Source organism: Panthera pardus, unplaced genomic scaffold, assembly GCF_024362965.1.
Source record: "Panthera pardus isolate Hobbes unplaced genomic scaffold, ASM2436296v1 HiC_scaffold_1, whole genome shotgun sequence".
In the NCBI taxonomy this organism is placed as follows: Eukaryota; Metazoa; Chordata; class Mammalia; order Carnivora; family Felidae; genus Panthera; species Panthera pardus.
The window spans coordinates 1,809,357-1,830,886 of NW_026526654.1; the positions used below are offsets into that span (position 1 = coordinate 1,809,357).

General features: G+C 37.9%; 1 pseudogene; it reads left to right on the forward strand.

The window, feature by feature from the left end:
* Positions 1 to 17,707: 17,707 nt before the first annotated feature.
* Positions 17,708 to 18,601, forward strand: LOC109259583 (putative vomeronasal receptor-like protein 4; annotated as a pseudogene).
* Positions 18,602 to 21,530: the final 2,929 nt, after the last annotated feature.

Genomic DNA, 21,530 nt, shown 5'->3' on the forward strand with positions numbered 1-21,530 from the left:
ATGAGCATCGAGAATTTGGGGTCCTTAGCTTGAGGTCTTGTCTCTTCCTCATAGTCAGTTGTGTGCTGCTGGTACAAGGCACAAGATCTCCTTGGACTGAGTTCCCCAGAATGAACTGCTATGTGAAAACGCAGTCCCCTTCTCCCAACACCTTGAAGAGCAAAGACTTCACCTATCATAAAGTTGCAGTAGGCAAATGGTGCAGGTGGCCTGCTGCTGAGACAGTGGTAGCTGGATTTCTTGATATTTCCATTTTCCTTCCTCTTCTGTATTCTCTGTAATGTCAGTGCTTTTGTGCACATGGCTTCCATTTAATTTTCCAGGACAAAGAATTTATTAATGTAAACAATCTTGGCAATAGCAGTGAAACATCCTGACATGTTGAATTATCATTTTGTGACCAGGGCACACCCTTCTGATGCCTGATTAACCCACGCCCTGGTTCCCATGAACCCCCTGGGTCTCATCTAGGGGATATGTTGCACTGAGATCATAGACAATTTATATTCTATGGGATGAAGGGAGAGCTTCTGTGATGCAGATACAGATAGTAGCCTTTCACCCACAGTTTGATTGTTGACACTCACAGTCTAACAATAAAGAGGAAAGAATGTCCTGCCTGCCTCCCTGTTTGTCTCTGCCTGGACACACAGCAGACTACAGTCACCAGGCCCTCAGGCATGTCTGGGACGCTGCATCACAGACTCTGTCCTGAGCACACACAGATAGTGTCTGTGTGTTTATTCTTCATATTTCAATACCTTAAATTCCTTGTATGGGTGAAAGTATATAACATCATCATCTGGCCACAGATTCACATTCCCTTGAGATGTGATATCAGGGAAGAGGCAGACTGTGGGTGGGCCTGGCCTCACCAGGGAGGGGCAGGTGAGGGGTGGGTAATTAGCTCCAGGGGACCTCCAGGTCTACAGGTGCAGAGTGCTCCCCTGACACTTCACTTCCTCCTGCACTGGGGTCTGCACATCAGTATCCATCTGCACCTGGAGGAACAGGAACAGGAGATGGGAGGGCACAGGGCCTCCTGCAGGTAAGTGCAGGAGACTAGTGTGACTGGGTCTCACTCAGTGCTGTGGCCCATCCACGCACTAGGTCCTTGTCAGCATGTCTCAGCCTTGGGCTCCCATAAGCAGCACCTGAAGGTATGTCCCCTATGTCCAGAATGGCTCCTTCCCTGTGACGGGGTGGAGCACAGGCACCTGCATTTCCATCCAGCTGCTTCCTGGGACCTCCATGCTTACACAGGGCCAGCACAACCCTCAGCAGGAGCCACAACCTCACCCACCTCTGGGCCCGCTGTGTCCACTTCATGCAGGCATCACACCAGAAATTTTAGGAACACTTTTCACATAGTTCCCCCACATCATTTGGTAACCTGACATCTTCAATTAGGGTGAATTTAGGGGTTGAGTTAAGTTAAATTCACTACCGCTCACCTGGATCATTTCCAAATAAGATGAAATAATGAAATGTTCATTATTAAACACCTACTTTTAGATACTTTTGGCTTCCTCATTACAGAGAAAGTGAAGATAAATTTAGGTGTCTTAGTACACATGTCTTGTGCTTTATTGAAATACTGTACTGTGAAGAAGCACATTTTTCTGGCACTTATGAAATATATTCAGAAAGCTGCCTTTCGAATGGTTGGTGATATAGCAGACTGTTCACAATTACTTACTACTTAGTTCTATTAGAAATTAAGGGTTAAGAACTCTAATTAATATATGTGGTTGAAGCTAGTAGAATGAATAAGGGAAATATCCCTCTTTGCAGAAAAGTAGGATGCATACATTAGGTAAAAGAAAAGCCAAGGACATCCTTTTTATGTTGAGGGGGGGGAAAAGTAATTTTGTCCAAAGGGAAGCTAATTAGTTAAAGAGGGGAAGTTTAAGAAGAATATGAGTTTTTAAACAAAATGTAGAAGTGTTGTGGAAAAGGAATCTTTGAGAAGAAATTTTAATGTGTGGTCAAGCTGGCTAAGATCGGAATGAGTTTTTTTTTTAATTTTTCCTATAAAAAGGGAGATATGCAACTAATTAGGCTAATTGGGCATGTTAAATTATACAGGAAGCATTGTAAAACAGGTGACTCTTATCCTTCCAAAAATATATTTATGTGGATACCTGCTATTAATATCAGTATCCCAGAAATTGGATGTGATTCTTAGAGATCAGATATGCCCTCATGTATTGTTAACACCTGTAATTTTATTGTCTGAAAACATTTGTCGCAAAATTAACCAAATTTCCTCAAGTGCCCTGTAATGAACTCTAATAAAACTTTTAACCATGCCAATCTTAAGTTTTTTTATTATTTATAGTCAATGATTCTTTTACTCAGATCCTTTCACAAAAGTTTGCTTACAAAAATACTTCATCCTCAAGGAGTTGTATGAAAAATACTCTAGAGAACAGGTTTCTGTTAATTTTAAGGTAATAAAACTGAACTGGGTAAAAATTTCCAGAACTGATTAAAATTTTAAAAGTGCAAAAGTTAATTACAGGAGCAAATAAACTAAGGTTAAGTAGAATTCTTATAACTTGTTGGAAATATTGCTGGCTACTTAATATTTTGTTGCCAGATATAAGGACACCTTTCCTTTGCAGCTAACTATGACTTATAGCAATTTGGAAAATGACACCTTAGTAAGCAGAATGAAAACACTTATTTTTTTCTCCCTCCCCAATCCCTCCAGAATTCAAAAACTTAGTGAGTATTCCTATTGTTCTGACAGTAGATTCACTTACACAACTTCAATAAGAACATGTTCTCCTTGGGACAGGACAATTGGAAACATCTGTCATGTTACCAAGGCTTTGATGGGACTGGAGTATTTGGGAGAGATGTGCGTAGACTCAGTTGTGACCAGACAGCTTGAAGGAATGAAGCCCCAAGAAATAGCAGCCTTATCCCTTGCTTGCAAGATTCCCAGCAACCCCAGCAGGTGAGTGAAGAAGCACACTTCTGGGAAAGTGTTAGAACCTCGGAATATTTTGGAGACCTCAAGAAGAAGAGTTAACCCAAACCAGTGAGTATTGTAGGCAAAGTCTGATGGCAAGTATCTGGCTTGGCTTACACCCTTGAGAAGCTGTTTGAGATTCAATCTGAGATTCCTTATGGAAAGTTCCAGCAAAGCTGGATGAAAAAGGCCTACATAATCAATTGCTATTCTTGACACACTGATGTAAAGAACAAGGCAAACAAGAATAAAACTACACTTATATTGCAAACAAATTAGTCTCAATATGGCAATGTTTGGAAGTTATGGGAATAATTAAGTTTTAGTATTTATTATTTCAACATTTACAATGAACTAAGTAGTTGTGAAGAATCTTCTCCATGCACAGAGCTTCATGCATTTGTTGTAAAGAAAACCCTCAATTGACAGAGTCAGGCATCGGACGAGTGGATGGAGCACCACGGTCCTCAGCTCTGACATGCAGTATGGGCTTCACAGAAAATGGAGCTCAACTGATGACAGAGTGATGTTGGAGATCTTTAACAATATTTGGGGTGATTAACTTAGAGAAAACAATGATAATTCACAACAAGGTGTGTGGATGTTTGATTCTAAACCTGTTTCAGACAAAATTGCTCCTACACTGACCTCTTCTCAAGACTAAGATCCTGGCTTCATGACATAGGAAACATCACCAATGTAGGACAGGTCTAACCATGCTTACACCACATCCTCCAGGACCTGTGAACCTCAGGTCACTGTCCCTACCTCCAATGTCTCACCTGAGACAGGAAGTCTGGGCCACAGTGTACAGGGAGCCAGGTTTTGCCCCAAGAGAGGACATGAATCCATGTTGGTCCCTCCAATGAGGGATCCAAGATGGCCCCTGGGGGATGAGGGCAGTACAGAGGGGTGAAAACTGCCTGTTGACTGGACACATGAGCAGGACAATGTTGAGAGCATCCTGGTGATTGGCCAGCTGTCAAGCATCTTGATTGGCCTTAGGAACAAGACCATGCTGAGAGCAGAGCCACCTCTGCTCTGGCAATATGGTGATTGCCCATATGGATGAGACCACACTTGAGAGCCAGGTGGTGATTGGCCAAGTGAGGGAGAACATTCTAGGAGCCGCCTGGTGATTGGACACTTGAGCAAGACCATGATGAGTGCCTTCTGGTGATTAGCCCCATGAATGACACCACAATGAAAGCTGCTTTGTGTTTGGCTTTGGGAGAGACCAAAGGGTCTCCCTTTGGGGAGACCATGCTGAGAGCCACCTGTTGACTCCCCACATGAAGGAGACCACAGGTCTGAGTGGCCTGGTGATTGGCCCCCTGAGTGAGAAAATGCTGAAAGCTGTGTGGTGATTGGCCAGCCAACTGTCACCTGATAAATTGCTGGTCGATCTTCCTGAAGGTTGGTGACTTGAGCAAGATCACAGCTGAGCTCTGCCTGCTGACTAGCCAGAAAATGAGGTGAGGGGACAACTATTGGGTGATTCACCATGTAAGCCATCCCACGCTGAGAGCTGCCTGGTGATTGGACACAGCAGAGAGCCCACACAGAGACCCAAACTGGTGACAAGACACAGGAGCAAGCCCAGGATGAGAGCCCCATGGTGTTTGCCCTGGGGGCACTGTGGTGATGTTAGGGGGGTTCGGGCCTTATAAAATCCAGGTGCCCAAGTTCCCAGTACAGAGAGACATGGTTCTATTCCCATCCATCACTCCATGCCAGTGGTATCTGACCCCACAGGCTTAGCCAGGGGCAGCCCCCAACCTTCCCTCAGAGAGTTATAGAGCCAACCAACCTACCTTCTTTAATTCCATGGTTTTCCCACCAGACACCCTGCTCAGTAAAGGGAAACTCCTGGCGCACACGGAAAGACACCTGCAGACCCTCCACACAGCAAAGCCAGCTCCCTACCCCTCCCCACCCTCCAAGACCTGCCCACATGCGTAGTGGGGGTCCAGCCCCAGGCTTTCCCTTGTTCTTCTCAGAGCCCTCTTCTGTCTGTGCAACTCAGCATCACTGCTTGGTCCATGGGAGCTGACTGAAATGTCAGCTACCAGTCCCCATGCACCTGTCCCATTCTGCCTTCCAAGAGTGTGAGCCAAGAAGTTGCAGGCAGTGAGGACAGGGACCTCAGTAACCTCCCACTGCCTCCTGCCAACCCTGACCATTGACACATTCTTGGCCACCAAGTGCTGCCCCCATTGCCAGAGATGGATGAACTAGCTCCAGGCCCCCTTCCATACTAACACAATCAGTGACTCTGGAAGACACATGAAAATCAGGACACAGAGCAGGAAGAACAACCCAAACCCACAAAAGTAGGGCATCTGTACCCAGACATGAGGAATTTGAGGCTATTGCCCTGGCACAAATCCTCCCTCTAGGAAATGGCCAGGTGTAGGGTGGTCTGTGAAGGTAGAGGCTATTCCCTCTGTTAGGGGTTTATTCCCACATGTCAGTGATTCATGGCTGGATGTCAAGACCTGGCTGGTGCTTGCATCTGTTCAGAGTGCAGTACACATTTTGGGTCACTGTGTCCAAATGCTGGTGGGTCCATGACCTGCAGGTCTGGGGCCAACTTTAGTCAGAATCCTAGTAACATAACATTTGGGGAGCCTTTATATCTTGGGGAATTCTCTCCTGAGTGAGCAAAGGCTGCCATGACTAAGAACAAGAGAAAAACCTGATGCTCAGAAACTGTCCTGGAGAAGGAAAGCCATAGATACAGCTTTTAGAGTATTGGGTACAAAGCTCAAATTTATACAAATGACTTTTAACAACAGTAGGGGTTTCTCTCCGAGAAAGAGTTTGAGTTGAAGAATTCCCTCACAATATATGTGGAAGTACATCAAAGTATGAAAAATCTGTGTTTAAATTTGGTGCAGCTGAAGGACGAGATTGAAAGAACTTGCCAGAGCATCAGGTCCCTGGACATGATCCAACATGAGGAGGGAATTGGGAGCAAGTGAGGAGACCCAGGCCTTAAGAAAGACTAGTCATAGGCTGAGCTCCCCCAGCCCAAAGATAGGTCCTGACAACCTCCTGGGCAGTGGGCCAATCAGGGGCAGGCTTAGATTCCTGGAGTTCAGGACCTCTCTGTCCAAATTCAGGGCTTCCTTGGGATTTTTGCCTTCCAGGCCACATTTTCAAAAGGAAGAGGTCACCACACATAGTCACCCTAGGAGGACATAAAAGGGAAGCTGGATTTGTATGTGGGTCACCTCTTGGAGTGGGAGCGGCATAGCCTTAAGGATGTCTACCAGTTTTAAATAAATAGTTGTGTTTGAATGCAAAAGAAGAGTTTCCTGGTGTTTGTGATGCACAGCTCAGAATCACAGTCACCAAGGCCCCACACTAGTCACTGCCTTCTCAAGATGGTGGGCGGGGTCTCCATGTCTCTGAGACAGTGGCAGAGAACTAGAGGGAGGTAACACTCAGCAAAACCTGGGCATCCTAATCAACGTTTTTCACATACATTGACTCCTCTATGACTCAAGACCAGTTGTTGAGGTGGGTGCCATTCTGTTAGAAAGGAAAACAGAAGCAGAGTGTATGCACACAGGTATTTCTGCATAGACCATTCTGACCCAAGACCTCACAACCAGTTTGTGGCAAAACTTGACTCCAAAATCTGGATGTTTAAGGTCTCTTTTGGCAACAAGGCCTTTCACATACCATAGGCCAAAGCAAGGCATACTGTCAAGCCCATTCTGAAAGAAAAGTAAATGTGGTCCACATGGAGGACGATGGCCAGGAAGGAAAGGTGAACAAATGGGGACAAATAATACAATGTATTTTACTCTGCTAGCATATGATCCCCTAAACAGAATTATCTTATTTTTTTGCAGTGCCCAGAACCATGGCTGGCATTTAGTAAATGAAGCCAAGAATCTTGAAGAAAAGAACATGACCATATTTATTTTAAACATAGTTATGGTTCTATGTCTTTTTATTTTGGATCCTGATGAGGTCCCAATTGTTTATTTCTGCTTCTATTTCCCTTGCCTCCCGAGCCATGTCTACTTAGAAGTTGATGTGGCCGAGGTCAAAGAGGTTGCTGCCTCTTTACTCCTGAAGGAGTTTTATGGTTTCCTGCCTCACATTTAGGTCTTTCATCCATTTTGAATTTATTGTTGTGTATGGTGTAAAAAAGTGGTCCAGGTTCACTCTTGTGCATGTCACTCTCCAGTTTTCCCAGTACCATTTGCTAAAGAAACTGTCTTTTTTCCATTGAATACTCTCTGCTGCTTTGTGAAAATTAGGTTGGCCAGAGATTTGTGGGTCCATTTTTGCATTCTCTATTTTGTTCCATGTTTCTTTTTTTGTGTAAGTACCATACTGTCTTGATGATTACAGGTTTGCAATGTAGCTGGAATTCCCAAATTGTGATGCCTCCAGCTTTGTTTTTTTTTTTTTCATCATAACTTTGGCTATTCAGAGTCTTTTCTGGTTCAATACCAATTTTGTGATGGTTTGTTCTAACTCTGTGAAAACTACTGGTGTTATTTGAATAGGGATTGCACTGAATGTGTAGATTGCTTTGGGTTGTAGATACTATTTAATGTTTGTTCCTCCAATCCATAAACATGGACTGGCTTCCCATTTCTTTGTGTTATCAATTTCTTTCACAAGTGTTTTACAGTTTTCAGGCAATAGATCTTTTACCTCTTTGGGTAGGTTTATTCTGAGACATCTTATTGAACTTGGTGCAGTTGAAAATGGAATCAATTACTTGATTTCTCTCTCCTGCTTCATTATTGTTGTATAGAATTGCAGCAGATTCCAGTATATTGATTTTGTATCTTGTGCCTTTATTGCATTTACATATCCATTCTAGCAATTTTTAAGTGGGGTCTTTCAGTTGTACTTCATAGAGTGTCACGCCATCTGCAAATAGTGAAATGTTGACTTCTTCGCTGATTTTGATGCCTCTTCTTTCTTTTTGGTGTCTGATGACTGTGGCTAGGATTTCCATTACTATGTTAAATACCAGTGGTGACAGTTGAGATCCCTGTCTTATTTCTGAATAGAGGAAACGCTCTCAATTTTTCCCCCCATTGAGGATTATATTACCTGTAGGTCTTTCATATATGGCCTTTGTGCTGTGGAGGTACATTCCCCTTATCTACACTTTATGGTGTATTTTTATCAAGAAATGACACTGTACTTTGCCAAACATTTTTTCTGCAAATTTTGAGAGGATCATATGGTTCTTATCCTTTCCTTTATTAATATGTCATACCACGGTGATTTTTTGTGTGTGTGTGAATATTGAACTACCTTTGCAGTAGAGGAATAAAACCCACTTGATTGTGGTGAGTAATTTCTTTAAATACACTGTTGGATTAGATTTGCAAGTATTTTCTTGTGAACTCTTGCATCCATGTTCATGGATATTGGCATGCAATTCTCGTTTTTAGTGGACTCTTTGGTTTTGGAATCAAGGTAGATGATTTACAATGATGGGCTTGTGAAATTAATTTGAATATTTTGTTTCCATTTCTATTTTTGGGGACACTTTGAGAAGAATGGGTATTGATGCTTCTTTAAATGTTTTGTAGAATTCCCTGGAAAGCCATCTGGCCCAGGATTTTTGTTTGCTGGGATATTTTTGATTACTTATTCAGTTTCTTTGCTGGTTATCAGTCAATTCTGTTTTTCTATTTATTCTTGTCCAGTGTTGGTAACTTGTAAGTTTTTAGGAACTTATCCATTACTTCCATATTTCCCAATTTTAGCATTAATTTTTCATAATATTCTTGTATAATTTTTGTATTTCTTGATGTTGATTGTGATCTCTGCTCACTCGTTCATGATTTTACTTATTTGGTTTCTTTTTCTTTTCTTTTTAGAAGCCTTGAAGGGTGTTTATCAATTTTATTAATTCTTTCAAAAAACCAGCTCTGGTTTCATTGATCTGCTCTATAATGTCTTTCTCTTTGTTTGTTTCTATGTCACTTATTTCTAATTTTTTTAACGTTTATTTATTTTTGAGAGGCAGAGCACGAGTGGAAGAGGGGCAGAGAGACGGAGACACAGAATCTGAAGCAGGCCCCAGACTCTGAACTGTCAGCACAGATACTAACATGGGGCCTGAACTCAGCATCTGTGAGATCGTGACCTGAGATGAAGTCGGATTGCTTAACCGATGAGGCCACCCAGGAGCCACTATGTCAATGATTTCTGCTCTAGTTTTCATTATTTCCCTTATGCTGGCTTTAGGCTGAGTTTGTGGCTCTTTTTCTCACTCGTTAGGTGTAACTTTAAGTCGTGTACTCGAGATTTTTCTTGCTTCTTGAGGTAGGCCTGTATTGCCAAATACTCACTTTTATGACTGCTTTTGCACCATCCCAAATATTTTGGACTGTTGTGCTTTCATCATCATTTGTTTCCATGTATTTTTTAAAATTTCTGTTGTAATTTCCTGGTTGACCCAGTCATTCTTTCATAGAATGTTGTTTAACCTTCATGTAATTGTGGTCTTTCCAAATTTTTACTTGTGTTTGACTTCAAACTTCATATGTCGTGCTTGGAAAATATGCATGGTATGATCTCAATATTTAGTACTTGTTAATATGATTTGTGACCTAGTATGTTATCTATTTGGGAAAATGCCCCATGTGCCCTCAAAAAGAATGTTTGAGGATGGAATGTTCTGAATATACCTGTTAAATCCATTTTGTCCAGGGCCTCCTTCAAAGGCATTGCTACCTTGTTAACTTTCTGCTTAGATTATCTGTCCATTGTCATACTTGGGGTGTTAAAATCTCGTCCTATTTTTGTAGTATTGTCATTGAGTTCTCTTATGATTGTTATTAATTGCTTTATGCATTTTAGTTCTTTCAAATTGGGGGCATAAATGTTTACAATTTTTGGATCTTTTTAATTAGACTCCTTTAGTATGTTATAGTGTTGTATTTCATCTCTTCTTACAGTCTCGGTTTATAATCTTGTTTCTCTGATAGCAGTATTGCTACTCTGGCTTTCTCTTCACCTCTATTTGCATGATAAATGCTCTCCAGCCCCTCACTTCCAATCTTCAGGTGTCTTTAGGTATAAAATGAATGTCTTGTAGGCAACATATCCTTTGGTGTTGTTTCTTACTCATTCTAACACCCTATGTCTTTTGATTGAAGCATGTATTGTATTTACATTCACAGTGATTACTGACAGATCTGAATTCAGTGCCATTTTATTACCTGTTTTGTCATTGTTTCTGCAGAGTTTCTCTGTTTCTTTCTAGTCTTTGTCGTATTTGGTATTCCTTACTCAAAGTGTCCCCTTTAATGTTTATTTCAGTGTTGGTTTACTGGCCACCAGCTGCTTTAACTTTTTTGTCTAGGAAAATCATTATCTCTCCTTCTATTCTGATTGACAGCATTGGTGGATAGAGTATTCATGGCTGCATATTTTTCCCATTCAGCATGTTGAATATATCATGCCACTCCAGTTGGCCCAGTTTCTGTGGGGAGGTCTTCCACTATTATTTGTCTTCCCTCATAAGTTAGGGACTTCTTTTCTATTGCTGCTTTTAGGATGTTTTCATTATCTCTATATTTTACCATTTCTACTATGATATGTCTTGGTGTTTACCTGCTTTTGTTGATTTTGTTGAGACTTCTCTGTGCCTCTTGAATTTGGATGTCTCAGATTAGGAATGTCTTCAGCTATAATTTCTTTTTGGTATAATTGTAAATGTTTGTTTGTTTTTTTGTTTGTTTTCTTTCTGCTACATCATTACGAGTGTACGGAAATACAACACATTCCTGTATATTAATTGTTTATTCTATAACTTTACAGAATTATTTTTCAGTTCTAATATTTTTCAATTCAATTTTAAATTCTTTTCTTTCAGCTACATCATTATGAGTGTAAAAAATGCAACATATTCCTGCATATTAGTGGCATTATGTACATTTTTTATGCATACATTTTCAGTTCTAATAATTTTTAGATGGATTCATTAAGGTTTTTATATATAGTGTCATGTCATCTGAAAATTGCAATTTTTCATTATTCCTTACAAATTTGGATGACATTTCTATCTGATTCTTTTCTTATTACTGTGGTTACCTCTTTTGGTACTAGTTTACACAGAAGTGGTGAAACTGGATATTTGTGCTTCCTTCCTGATCTTGGTGTAAAGGTTTTCACTTTTTCAACATTGAGTATGATATTACCACTTTTTTATTTTCTCATATTGCCTTTTTCATGTTGAGGTATGTTCTTTCTAAATTCATTTTGTTGTGCCTTATTATAATGAATAGGTATTGTGTTTTGTCAAATGCTTTTTCTACATCTATAGAGATGAATATATGGTTTTTATCCTTCATGATTTTAATGTCATTTATCACATTGAAGTTGGAAACACCAATGCATCACTAAAGTAAGTTACAGTGGATAACAGCTAATGATTTTTAAAATTTAATATTGAATATGTTTTGGTAAAACCTGTTGAGGAATACTTGCATATAATGGTTTTCATATCTGTGTAATACTGGCCTTTTGAAAGCAATTTGAAAGTTTTCATTTATCATCTATTTTCGTTTAGTAGATTGAGAATAGTTATTAACTTTTTTTTTTTAAGTGTTTGATAGAATTCCCCTGTGAAGCCATCTGAACCTGGACTTTGCTTTGCTTGGGTGATTTTTGATTACCGATTCAATTTTATTACTAGTAAACAGTCTGTTCCAATTTTCTATTTTCCAATTTATCTATTCCTTCTAGTTTTGTCTAGTCATTAGCATATAATTTGTTTCTATATTATTTTATATTTCTTTGCATTTAAGTGATTCTGTTGTTATTTTAGCTTCTTGACTTATTTTATTTCTTTTTTAATGTTTAATTTAGTTTTGAAAGAGAGAGTGACCAGGGGAGAAGTGGGGGTGGGGGACAGAGGATCCAAAATGGGCTCTGCACTGACAGCAGCAACCAATGTGAGGCTCAGACTCACAAACCATAAAGACCATTACCTGAGCCAAAGTCTGATGTTCAACCAACTGAGCCACCTGATTTTATTTTTTCGAGTCTTCTTTTTTCAGTCTGGCTGAAGTTTTTGTTTTGTTTTTTTCAGTTGTGCTTATTTTTTCAAAGAACAACCTCTTAATTTCATTGATATTGTCTTTTTTTTTCTTTTAGTTTATATTATTAGTGTATGGAAACCAATTTGACAATAAATTTCATATTAAAAAAATAAAAAATGCATCCATTTAACCAAAAAAAAAAAAGTAGATTTTTGTTGAATTTCACAACCAGGAAATGCCGGGTCTTTCATTTGTGGCCTGGTACACCCTCAAGTGGCAGATGGGGAGACTTCCCCTTCATTATCATTGTGCAATAAATGTTATATTTTAATGGCTTTATATTTTATATTTGAACAGTCATTTATATTCACAGAAAAAATAAGGGTAAGGTATAGAGATTTTCAATATACTTTCTGCTTCCACACATGCGGCTTCCACCAGAACCCACATACTCTACCAGAGTGGTACATTATTTCCAATAGATAAACCTACACTGATACATTATAATCAACAAAAGTCCAGAGGTTACATTATTGTTCATTCTTAGTGTTGCGTGTGTGTGTGTGTGTGTGTGTGTGTGTGTGTGTGTGTTTGGAAAAAAAGTATATTGAGTTGTATGGATCTTTATAGAATTACAGATTCTAAAAGTCCTCTGTATTCAAAATATTCCCCTCTCTCCTTTTCCAACCACTGATCCTATTGTTTTCTCTGCAGTTTTGCTTTTCCCAGAGGTCTTGTAGTTGGAATCACATAGATGCAGCCTTGTTATTGGATTATTTAAAAAACTATCCCAATATCAGATGTTTTTTGATAGTGAAAATGGGCCACAAAAACAGCAATATTGATAAGGATTAAGATTAAACTTAATTATAAGAAGTTGTTCTTGATGGGTATTACAAAAACAAACACGTGGTAAGATTCTAGAGTTGTTTCCTTATTGCTGACTGTGTGAAATAAGATGAGAAGAAACAACTGAAGAGACTTGGAGTTGGAAGTGACAGAATAGTCCACCACAAGAGCCTACAAGTTTGTGTCAAACAAGATACTTCGGCGAGGAGAGTGTATACCTCAACCCTAAATGCTGCTTGAATGGAGATTCACTTTTAACATTTACTAAGTACAACTGACCAAACAGGTGGAGGAGTAGATGTTAGAAAGCAGGCTACAAATTTCTCACCATGCAGCTGCCCTGGCAGAGTGCTGAAATCCTTATAAAAGGATTACTTCAGGACACTGCGGTGGCTCAGTCAGTTAAGTGTCCAACTCTTTACTTCAGCTCAGGTCTTGATTTCACAGTTTGTGAGACCAAGCCCTGCATCAGGCACTCTCCTGCATACTTGGGATTCTCTCTCTCCCTCTCTCTATGCCCCTCCTTTCTCTCACTCTTAAAAATAAATAAATAAAAGTTGCAGAAACAATTAATTCACTCAAATTAAATGGAGGAGACACTACTCATTCCCACAAATGTGCTGTATCACCTAGCTAGGAACTTGAGACCAATTTAGAATATATGTGAAGACTGCCAAAACCTTTCAACCATCAATTACATTGGACAATCTGCTACTGTGTTCTGCTTATTTGAAATTAACATTATTGAAAGACTTTGGGTCTTTCTGATGCTGAAACCATACAACTCCTAGAAAGGTTATCTAGGGAAATGATCTTACAAGTAGAAATTTGGAACCCAGATGTTTCCATTATTATCCAGGAAGTAGGATATTTCACTTTTCCCTATAGTGTCTGCCCCTCCTACAAATCCCAAAGCTAAGGCTGTACTGCTTCTACAGGTGACATGACAATTATGGACATGGGGAAGATGAGCTGAGAACATCCCTTCCCTATAGCTTCTTGTCCCATCTCTCACAAACAGTCTCACTCTAAAGTCTCATTTGGATAAGTGACTATTTCTCAGCTTCATTAACAGTAAGTGTTCAAGACTCAGAAGGGAGGTGAGATGAGGCATGATTTTTGGTTGAAATATTAGAATATTCATAGTTTCAGTCTTACAACTTATTGAATTATAACTACCATCAGTTGATATTTCCAGGTTAAAGGTGAATTTAATTAATGTTATTAGAGTATACAATTATATACTTATAGAATGACATTTGTGTGCATATCATGTTCCATTTCAAATTTGAATGCATTTTACTTTTTCTTACTTTGCCTGCTTATTCCTTTCTCCAGGATTTCAGAGAATTAAATAGCTTAAAAGAATGATATCTTTGTCATCATTCATCATGTTTCCCTCTGCACCCTGTACTCTTTCAATTGCCAGAAAGCAGTAGATGCTTTCCAGTTACTTAATGGTATCTGATGATTAACATACTAATTATTTTGACATTAGTACCTTTTACAAAAACATGTTCTTTTACAAAAAAAGTGTTCTTTTTTTAATTTTTCAAATTTTCAGCTGTTTCTCATGGTGTCACTATCACTACTGAACCAACCAACTTACCTGCACATTTTCACTTACAATTCTCATAAGGACTTTAAGCTATAAATAACTAGACATAGGTTTTGTGGTTCATTTTTAAGAGTATGGTAAAACTAAGGAGAAATATGATGCTATTGACTGAAACAATAATACAAAAGATGGGATGTGATTTTTTTCATATAGATTATACAGTGTGTGTGTGTGTGTGTGTGTGTGTGTGTGCATGCGTGCACGTGCATGTGGCAGTCTAGAAAGCACTGTATAAATATTATATAATTTATTGGATAATAGACCTTCAAATGAAAGATTTTTTATAATGGTAAGGAAATACATTTTATAAAACTTTATTTTCTCCTATATAACATAATCTACTGAGAAATATCACTTGGGTTGTTGCAAATGATTTTTTCCTTTCATTTCCCCTTATTATTTCAGACATTTGATGTCAGTCCAAAGAACTTATGATGGGTGTTTGTGCCAGGTTTATTTAAGGGTGATATTTACTCACCATTATCTATGATTATGTACATAATTTTGGCTTAAAATATTGAAAATACCCTCAAGTAAGAGCATACACATTAGAGTGAACTTCATCTGCCTTATCTGTCTTCCAGGACTGTTTAGTGTTTGTACCCTCAACCCCAGGAAGAACTAATTATCTCTCTTCAGACTGAGTACTGAGATGTGCATTTAGATTTAGAGGTTTTCAATATTTGTGCTAAGACCAAGTTCCTTTTTATGTACTCACCAATCAAATATACATATTTTTTAAATATTTCATTTCTACAGATAGAATCCATGTCTTCCAAATCCCATTATTTTTCCTTGGTAGAGTTTTCAGATTTATTGAATATAATCACAGGATGCAGGAACTGAAATTCAGAAAAGTGGCAGTGACTTTTTTGGACCACTATATATTACTTGCATACATGCATTTAATATGTGTATGCAATAGTTGGTATATACATCTACTAAAATAATTATTCATCATTTTTCTGATAATTAAATTTAACTGAATGTCTTACACTTGATTGTCCAACTCAAACCTATGGCAAACATGGTAATTTCTTGTCTAGGCTCAACACCAAAACCATCGAGAGTGTCACAATTGGGGGGATGGCAGAGAACATTATGTATCTACTCAGCAGAAATACACCTTTTCAGTATGTGATAGCCATTTACAGAAAGAAGGCATGACTTAGAGGTGGCCAGCCATACATTCCATAAGCTGGTAAAATATTAAAAGTTATATATACATAATTTTATTAAATATAATTTATTATCTATTTTGGGGGAATACATGTCTTATATCTTTAAAATTCACATACATTAAGTAATTATACATATATACTAGTGGCCAACAGCCAAATGTTCCTTTACTGACACTGGACTATGATCCCTACAATTTGGATATCATTGTGCCTTTAAGGCAATATAGCCTAATAGATCAGGCCTAGTCTCTAAGGCCTAATATGACAGCATAACCCAATTGTTCTGTGGTATAGATATATATTTGTGGCAACTATTAGTTTTTTGTTTCTGACTTTGAAGATAAATTTGTCACATAATAAACATTTGGAAACAGCCATTTAATCGAATGCACAATTACTGCTTTATAAAATCCCATATATCATGTGATTATAGAAGAATTTTTTTTTACCTCAGCAATGACATTCTGAGTTTCACCCAAGAACACTCACTCTCAAAATATCTTCATTGAGAACAAGGGTGAGTACTCATTTCAATAGAAGAATAAATAGAAAAAGTAGTACAGCTAAATATTTTAAGCCCTGTATCACATTATTTGGGTAAAACAATTATGCCTACATACAGGGCAAATACATAATAAATAATTGCAAAATTATTCAGTGACATTTTACAAAGTATTCTGATGCTGGAAATATCAGCATATTTTTTAATTGGGATTTTTTTTACATATGTTCATTTATTTATTTTGAGAGAGAGTGAGTGTGTGACAGTTGGTGAGGGGAGAGAGAGGGAGAGAGAGAATCCCAAGCACGCTCTGAGCTGTCAGTGCAGAGGCTTACACAGGAATCACTCACAACCCTGAGATCATGATCAGAGCTGAAATCAATCAAGAGTCAGACCGTTAACTGACTGAGCCACCCAGGCATTTTTGCCTGGAGGCTTTTTATTGGTGGATAAATAAATCCACCATATTGGAGGATTTTTAATGGTGTGGGAGGATATCCTCATATTAAATGAAATCCTCTGAAAATATCTCCATACAAACATTTTAAAACAACTTTGTGGACATCATAAACTGGATAATCATGTGTTTGTCTTCTTGTCCACTTGAAAATTGAGAAATGGTCTTCAGCAATTCCCTACTGATATAAAAAGAGATTACAAAATGAATAACTGTGATGAAAATAAAGGGGAATGTGGCAGGTTCAACTTGAATAAATTTTTTAATAAGATTTGGAATAAAGTAGTTATTCTTATCCTCTGGTATGTCTATATGCAAATCTCCATATCCCTGATATGAATACATTAGGTTGTATAGCAATGAGAATTAAGATTACTGATAAAAAGATGATTAATAATAATCTGATTTTAAGGTGAGATTATGCTGAATTATCAAGATAGACCAAATGTAATCATGATGATCTGTAAATGTGGAAGGAGGAAGAAGAAAAAGTGTCACAGAATGTGATGGAAGACTCGTCTGGGCATAATTTTTTCCCAATTGTTTGTTTGGTAATTCTTTCCCCATTAGCATAAAATTTATAACAGTTCAACTATATGAACACCTATGCATACTTTATATGGCTATTAGTATTCTTGGTGCTGAATATGAGACAGGGCAATGGAGGAAAGGTAAGAACAACTTTCTAAAAAAGAAATGAATGTACTGTAGGAGTATGGGGAATGGGTACATCATCCTGGCATGAATATGGATATGGATATCCATATGAATATGGATAGATGATGCATATATTATAGAATATAGTTAGATGATGGATAGATAGATAGATAGATAGATAGAATGATAGATATAGGAAGATGACAGATAGGTAGGTATGTATATAATATACACATAGTAAAATTGGTGTACAAATAATGTTGAGACTGTATTTCTAAGATTTTATACAACATAGGTTTACTGATTAAATGAGTAAAATAAAAATTGTGGTGATGATTTTGACAAGAAAATGAATCACATTGATGATGTAAAGTGTAATTTTTTTCAGATACAAAAACGGATCTATTTTTTTGGCCACTGTGATGATGACATATTCCATTTATATTACTATTAAGATAGGCCAAATTTTACACGTTAGTATTGTAATTTTTGCCAACACCTTCCTGCTTCTCTTCCACATCTTCATGCTCCTTCTGGATTATAGGCCTAAGCCTTCTGAAATAACCATCTATCCCTTGGTTCTTGTCCACATAATAAAACTCTTCCCTGCACTGTTTTTAATGTCTACAGACATATTTGAAGTACTGAACATTATAAGTGATTTCAAATTCAAGGCTTTATTCTGCATGATCAGGGTGACACGGGGTCTATCCTTGAGCACCACCTGCCGCCTCAGCATGTTCAAGGCCATCATCATCAGCCCTAGCACCTCCTGGTTGGCCAGCTTTAAACATACGTGCAAAAAGTACATCTTCCATTCTTCTATCATCTTTGTCTCTCATTAGTAACTGCATCTTGTATACTGCTGCTCCTTCTAAAGTGACCCAGAGCAGTCCACTGCGTGTCAGTAAATACTGCTCACTTTCTCACCTAAACTCCATCAGGGAACCGTTTTTCACTTTTTCAATATCCAGGGATGGTTGTTTGTTGGAGGCATGCTGCTCTCAAGTGCATACATTATGATTCTCTTGTGCAGGCATCAGGGGCAGTGCCAGCACCTCTCCTCAAGAGTCTCCCCCTAGAGAAGGGCCACCCAAACCATACTGCTGTTGGCGAGTTTCTTTGTGGTCATGTACTAGGTGGGCGTCATTATCTCCTTCTCCTCCACTCTGTTATGGGCACATGACACAGTCATTCTGGATGTCCAGAAGCTTGTGCCAATGTCTATGCCACTGTCAGTGCATTGGTGCTAACAAGTTTTTATAAAATAATAAAAAAATGTGTTTCAAAAGTGTGGGAAAATTACAATCAAGTTATAGGTACACATTCTGAAAATCGTTATCTATAACTGATTATTTTGATTTTATTCAAATTATGGAGTGTTTATATATAATATTTAAATGTAATTTTAATTTATATGTAATTGAAAGTTTTATTGTATCTAAATATTTTTCAAACCTCTGTTACCAAGTACCCTCGAGTTTCTTAGTATAGTATCAAGGAGGATTTGATATTCCCATGTGTTGACAATTCCTTTATCTTTCGTTTTATTTCTCAAACACCCTTAAGGAAAATTTTTCTGTATACAAGAGAAATACACTCTAAAACATGACTATTGTACTTTACTACAATGCTAGTAATTACCTATTGGTAATGCAACATTTGAAAATTCTATTTACTCTTTTTAGTTCAAGATATTTAGCTGTGCATTTAATTTTAATTAAGCAAGACTTTTCTAACACTATATTCATTTATCTGTGTTCTGGCATCTATTAAGGTTGCCGAGTGTACTCTCACCTCTGTAGGTTTTCTAATTTATTTTTCTCTGCTTTAAAACGCTGTGCTTTTTAATGTTTTTGTTGTAATTTCTTTTGTTTACACACTTTGATTAAGATTTCTGGTGAGTATCTTTATCTGCTTTTGTTGCAATGCATTTCTTATTTATGACATCATGCCTAGTTTTGAAATTAGAAATTTATGATCATAATTTCTTTAATTTTGCTTTATTATTTTGTATAGACTAGTGAAACAATTAAATGATTCTTATTTCTTCCCATTCTGATCTTCATATTTCATTGTGACAACTCTATTCTCCATAAATGCTCTCTATTTATGTCTTTAGCTTCAATATTTTTGTTCAATATCTAGTATATTATTTCTCTCATCAACTCAGACTAATATAATTAACTAATATATTGTGTACTAAATTGAATTATTTAATTTTCTTTTTTTGTATTTTTTAATATGAATTTTATTGTCAAATTGATTTCCATACAACACCCAGTGCTCATCCCAACAGGTGCCCTCTTCAATGCCCATAACTCACTTTCCCCTCCCTCCCACCCCCCATCAACCCTCAGTTTATTCTCAGTTTTAAAAAGTCACTTATGGTTTGGCTCCCTCCCTCTCTAACTTTTTTTTCCTTCCCCTCCCCCATGGTCTTCTGTTAAGTTTCTCAGGATCCACATAAGAGTGAAAACGTATGGTATCTGTCTTTCTCTGCTTGGCTTATTTCACTTAGCATGACACTCTCCAGTTCCATCCACGTTGCTACAAAAGGCCATATTTCATTCTTTCTCATTGCCAAGTAGTATTACATTGTGTATATAAACCACAATTTCTTTATCCATTCATCATTTGATGGATATTTAGTCTCTTTCCATAACTTGGCTATTGTTGAAAGTGCTGCTATAAACATTGGGGTACAATGTCCCTATGTATCAGCATGCCTGTATCCCTTGGGTAAATTCCTAGCGGTGCTATTGCTGGGTCATAGGATAGACCCATTTTTAATTTTTTTGAGGAACCTCCACACTGTTTTCCAGAGCGGCTGCACCAGTTTACATTCCTACCAGCAGTGCAAGAAGGCTCCCGTTTCTCCACATCCTCTCCAGCATCTATAGTCTCCTGATTTGTTCATTTAGCCACTCTGACTGGTGTGAGGGGGTATCTCAGTGTGGTTTTGGTTTGTATTTCCCTGAAGAGGAATGACATTGAGCATCTTTTTATGTGCCTGTTGGCCATCTGGATGTCTTCTTTAGAGAAGTGTCTATTCATGTTTTCTGCCCATTTCTTCACTGAATTACTTGTTTTTTGAGTGTGGAGTTTGGTGAGTTCTTTATAGATTTTGGATACTAGCCCTTTGTCTGATATGTCATTTGCAAATATCTTTTCCCTTTCTATCAGTTGCCTTTTAGTTTTGTTGATTGTTTCCTTTGCAATGCAGAAGCTTTTTATCTTCATGAGGTCCCAATAGTTCATTTTGCTTTTAATTCCCTTGCCTTTTGGGGATGTGTCAAGTAAGAAATTGCTGTGACTGAGGTCACAGAGGTTTTTTTCCTGCTTTCTCCTCTAGGGTTTTGATGGTTTCCTGTCTCACATTCAGGTCCTGTATCCATTTTGAGTCTATTTTTGTGCACGGTGTAAGAAAGTGGTCCAGGTTCATTCTTCTGCATGTTGCTTTCCAGTTCTCCTAGCACCATTTCTTAAAGACACTGTCTTTGTTGTATTGGATATTCTTTCCTGCTTTGTCAAAGATTAGTTGGCCATCCTTTTGTGGGCCCAATTCTGGAGTCTCTATTCTATTCCATTGGTCTATGTGTCTGTTTTTGTGCCAATACCATGCTGTCTTGATGATGACAGCTTTGTAGTAGAAGCTAAAGTCTGGGATTGTGATGCCTCCCACTTTGGTCTTCTTCTTCAATATTACTTTGGCTATTCTGGGTCTTTTGTGGTTCATACAAATTTTAGGATTCTTTGTTCTAGCTTCGAGAAGAATGCTGGAGCAATTTTGATTGGGATTGCATTGACTGTGTAGATAGCTTTGGGTAGTATTGACATTTTAACAATATTTATTCTTCCAATCCATGAGCATGGAAGGTTTTTCCATTTCTTTATATCTTCTTCAATTTCCTTCATAAGCTTTCTATAGTTTTCAGCACACAGATCTTTTACATGTTTGGTTAGGGTTTATTCCTAGGCATTTTATGATTCTTGGTGCATTTGTGAATGGGATAAGTTTCTTTATTTGTCTTTCTCTTGATTCATTATTAGTGTATATGAATGAAACTTATTTATGTACATTGATTTTGTATCCTGCAATTTTGCTGAATTCATGTATTAGTTCTAGTAGACTTTGGTGGAGTCTATCGGGTTTTCCATGTATAATACCATGTCATCTGAAAAAGTGAAAGCTTGACTTCATCGTTGCCAATTTTGATGCCTTTGATTTCCTTTTGTTGTCTGATT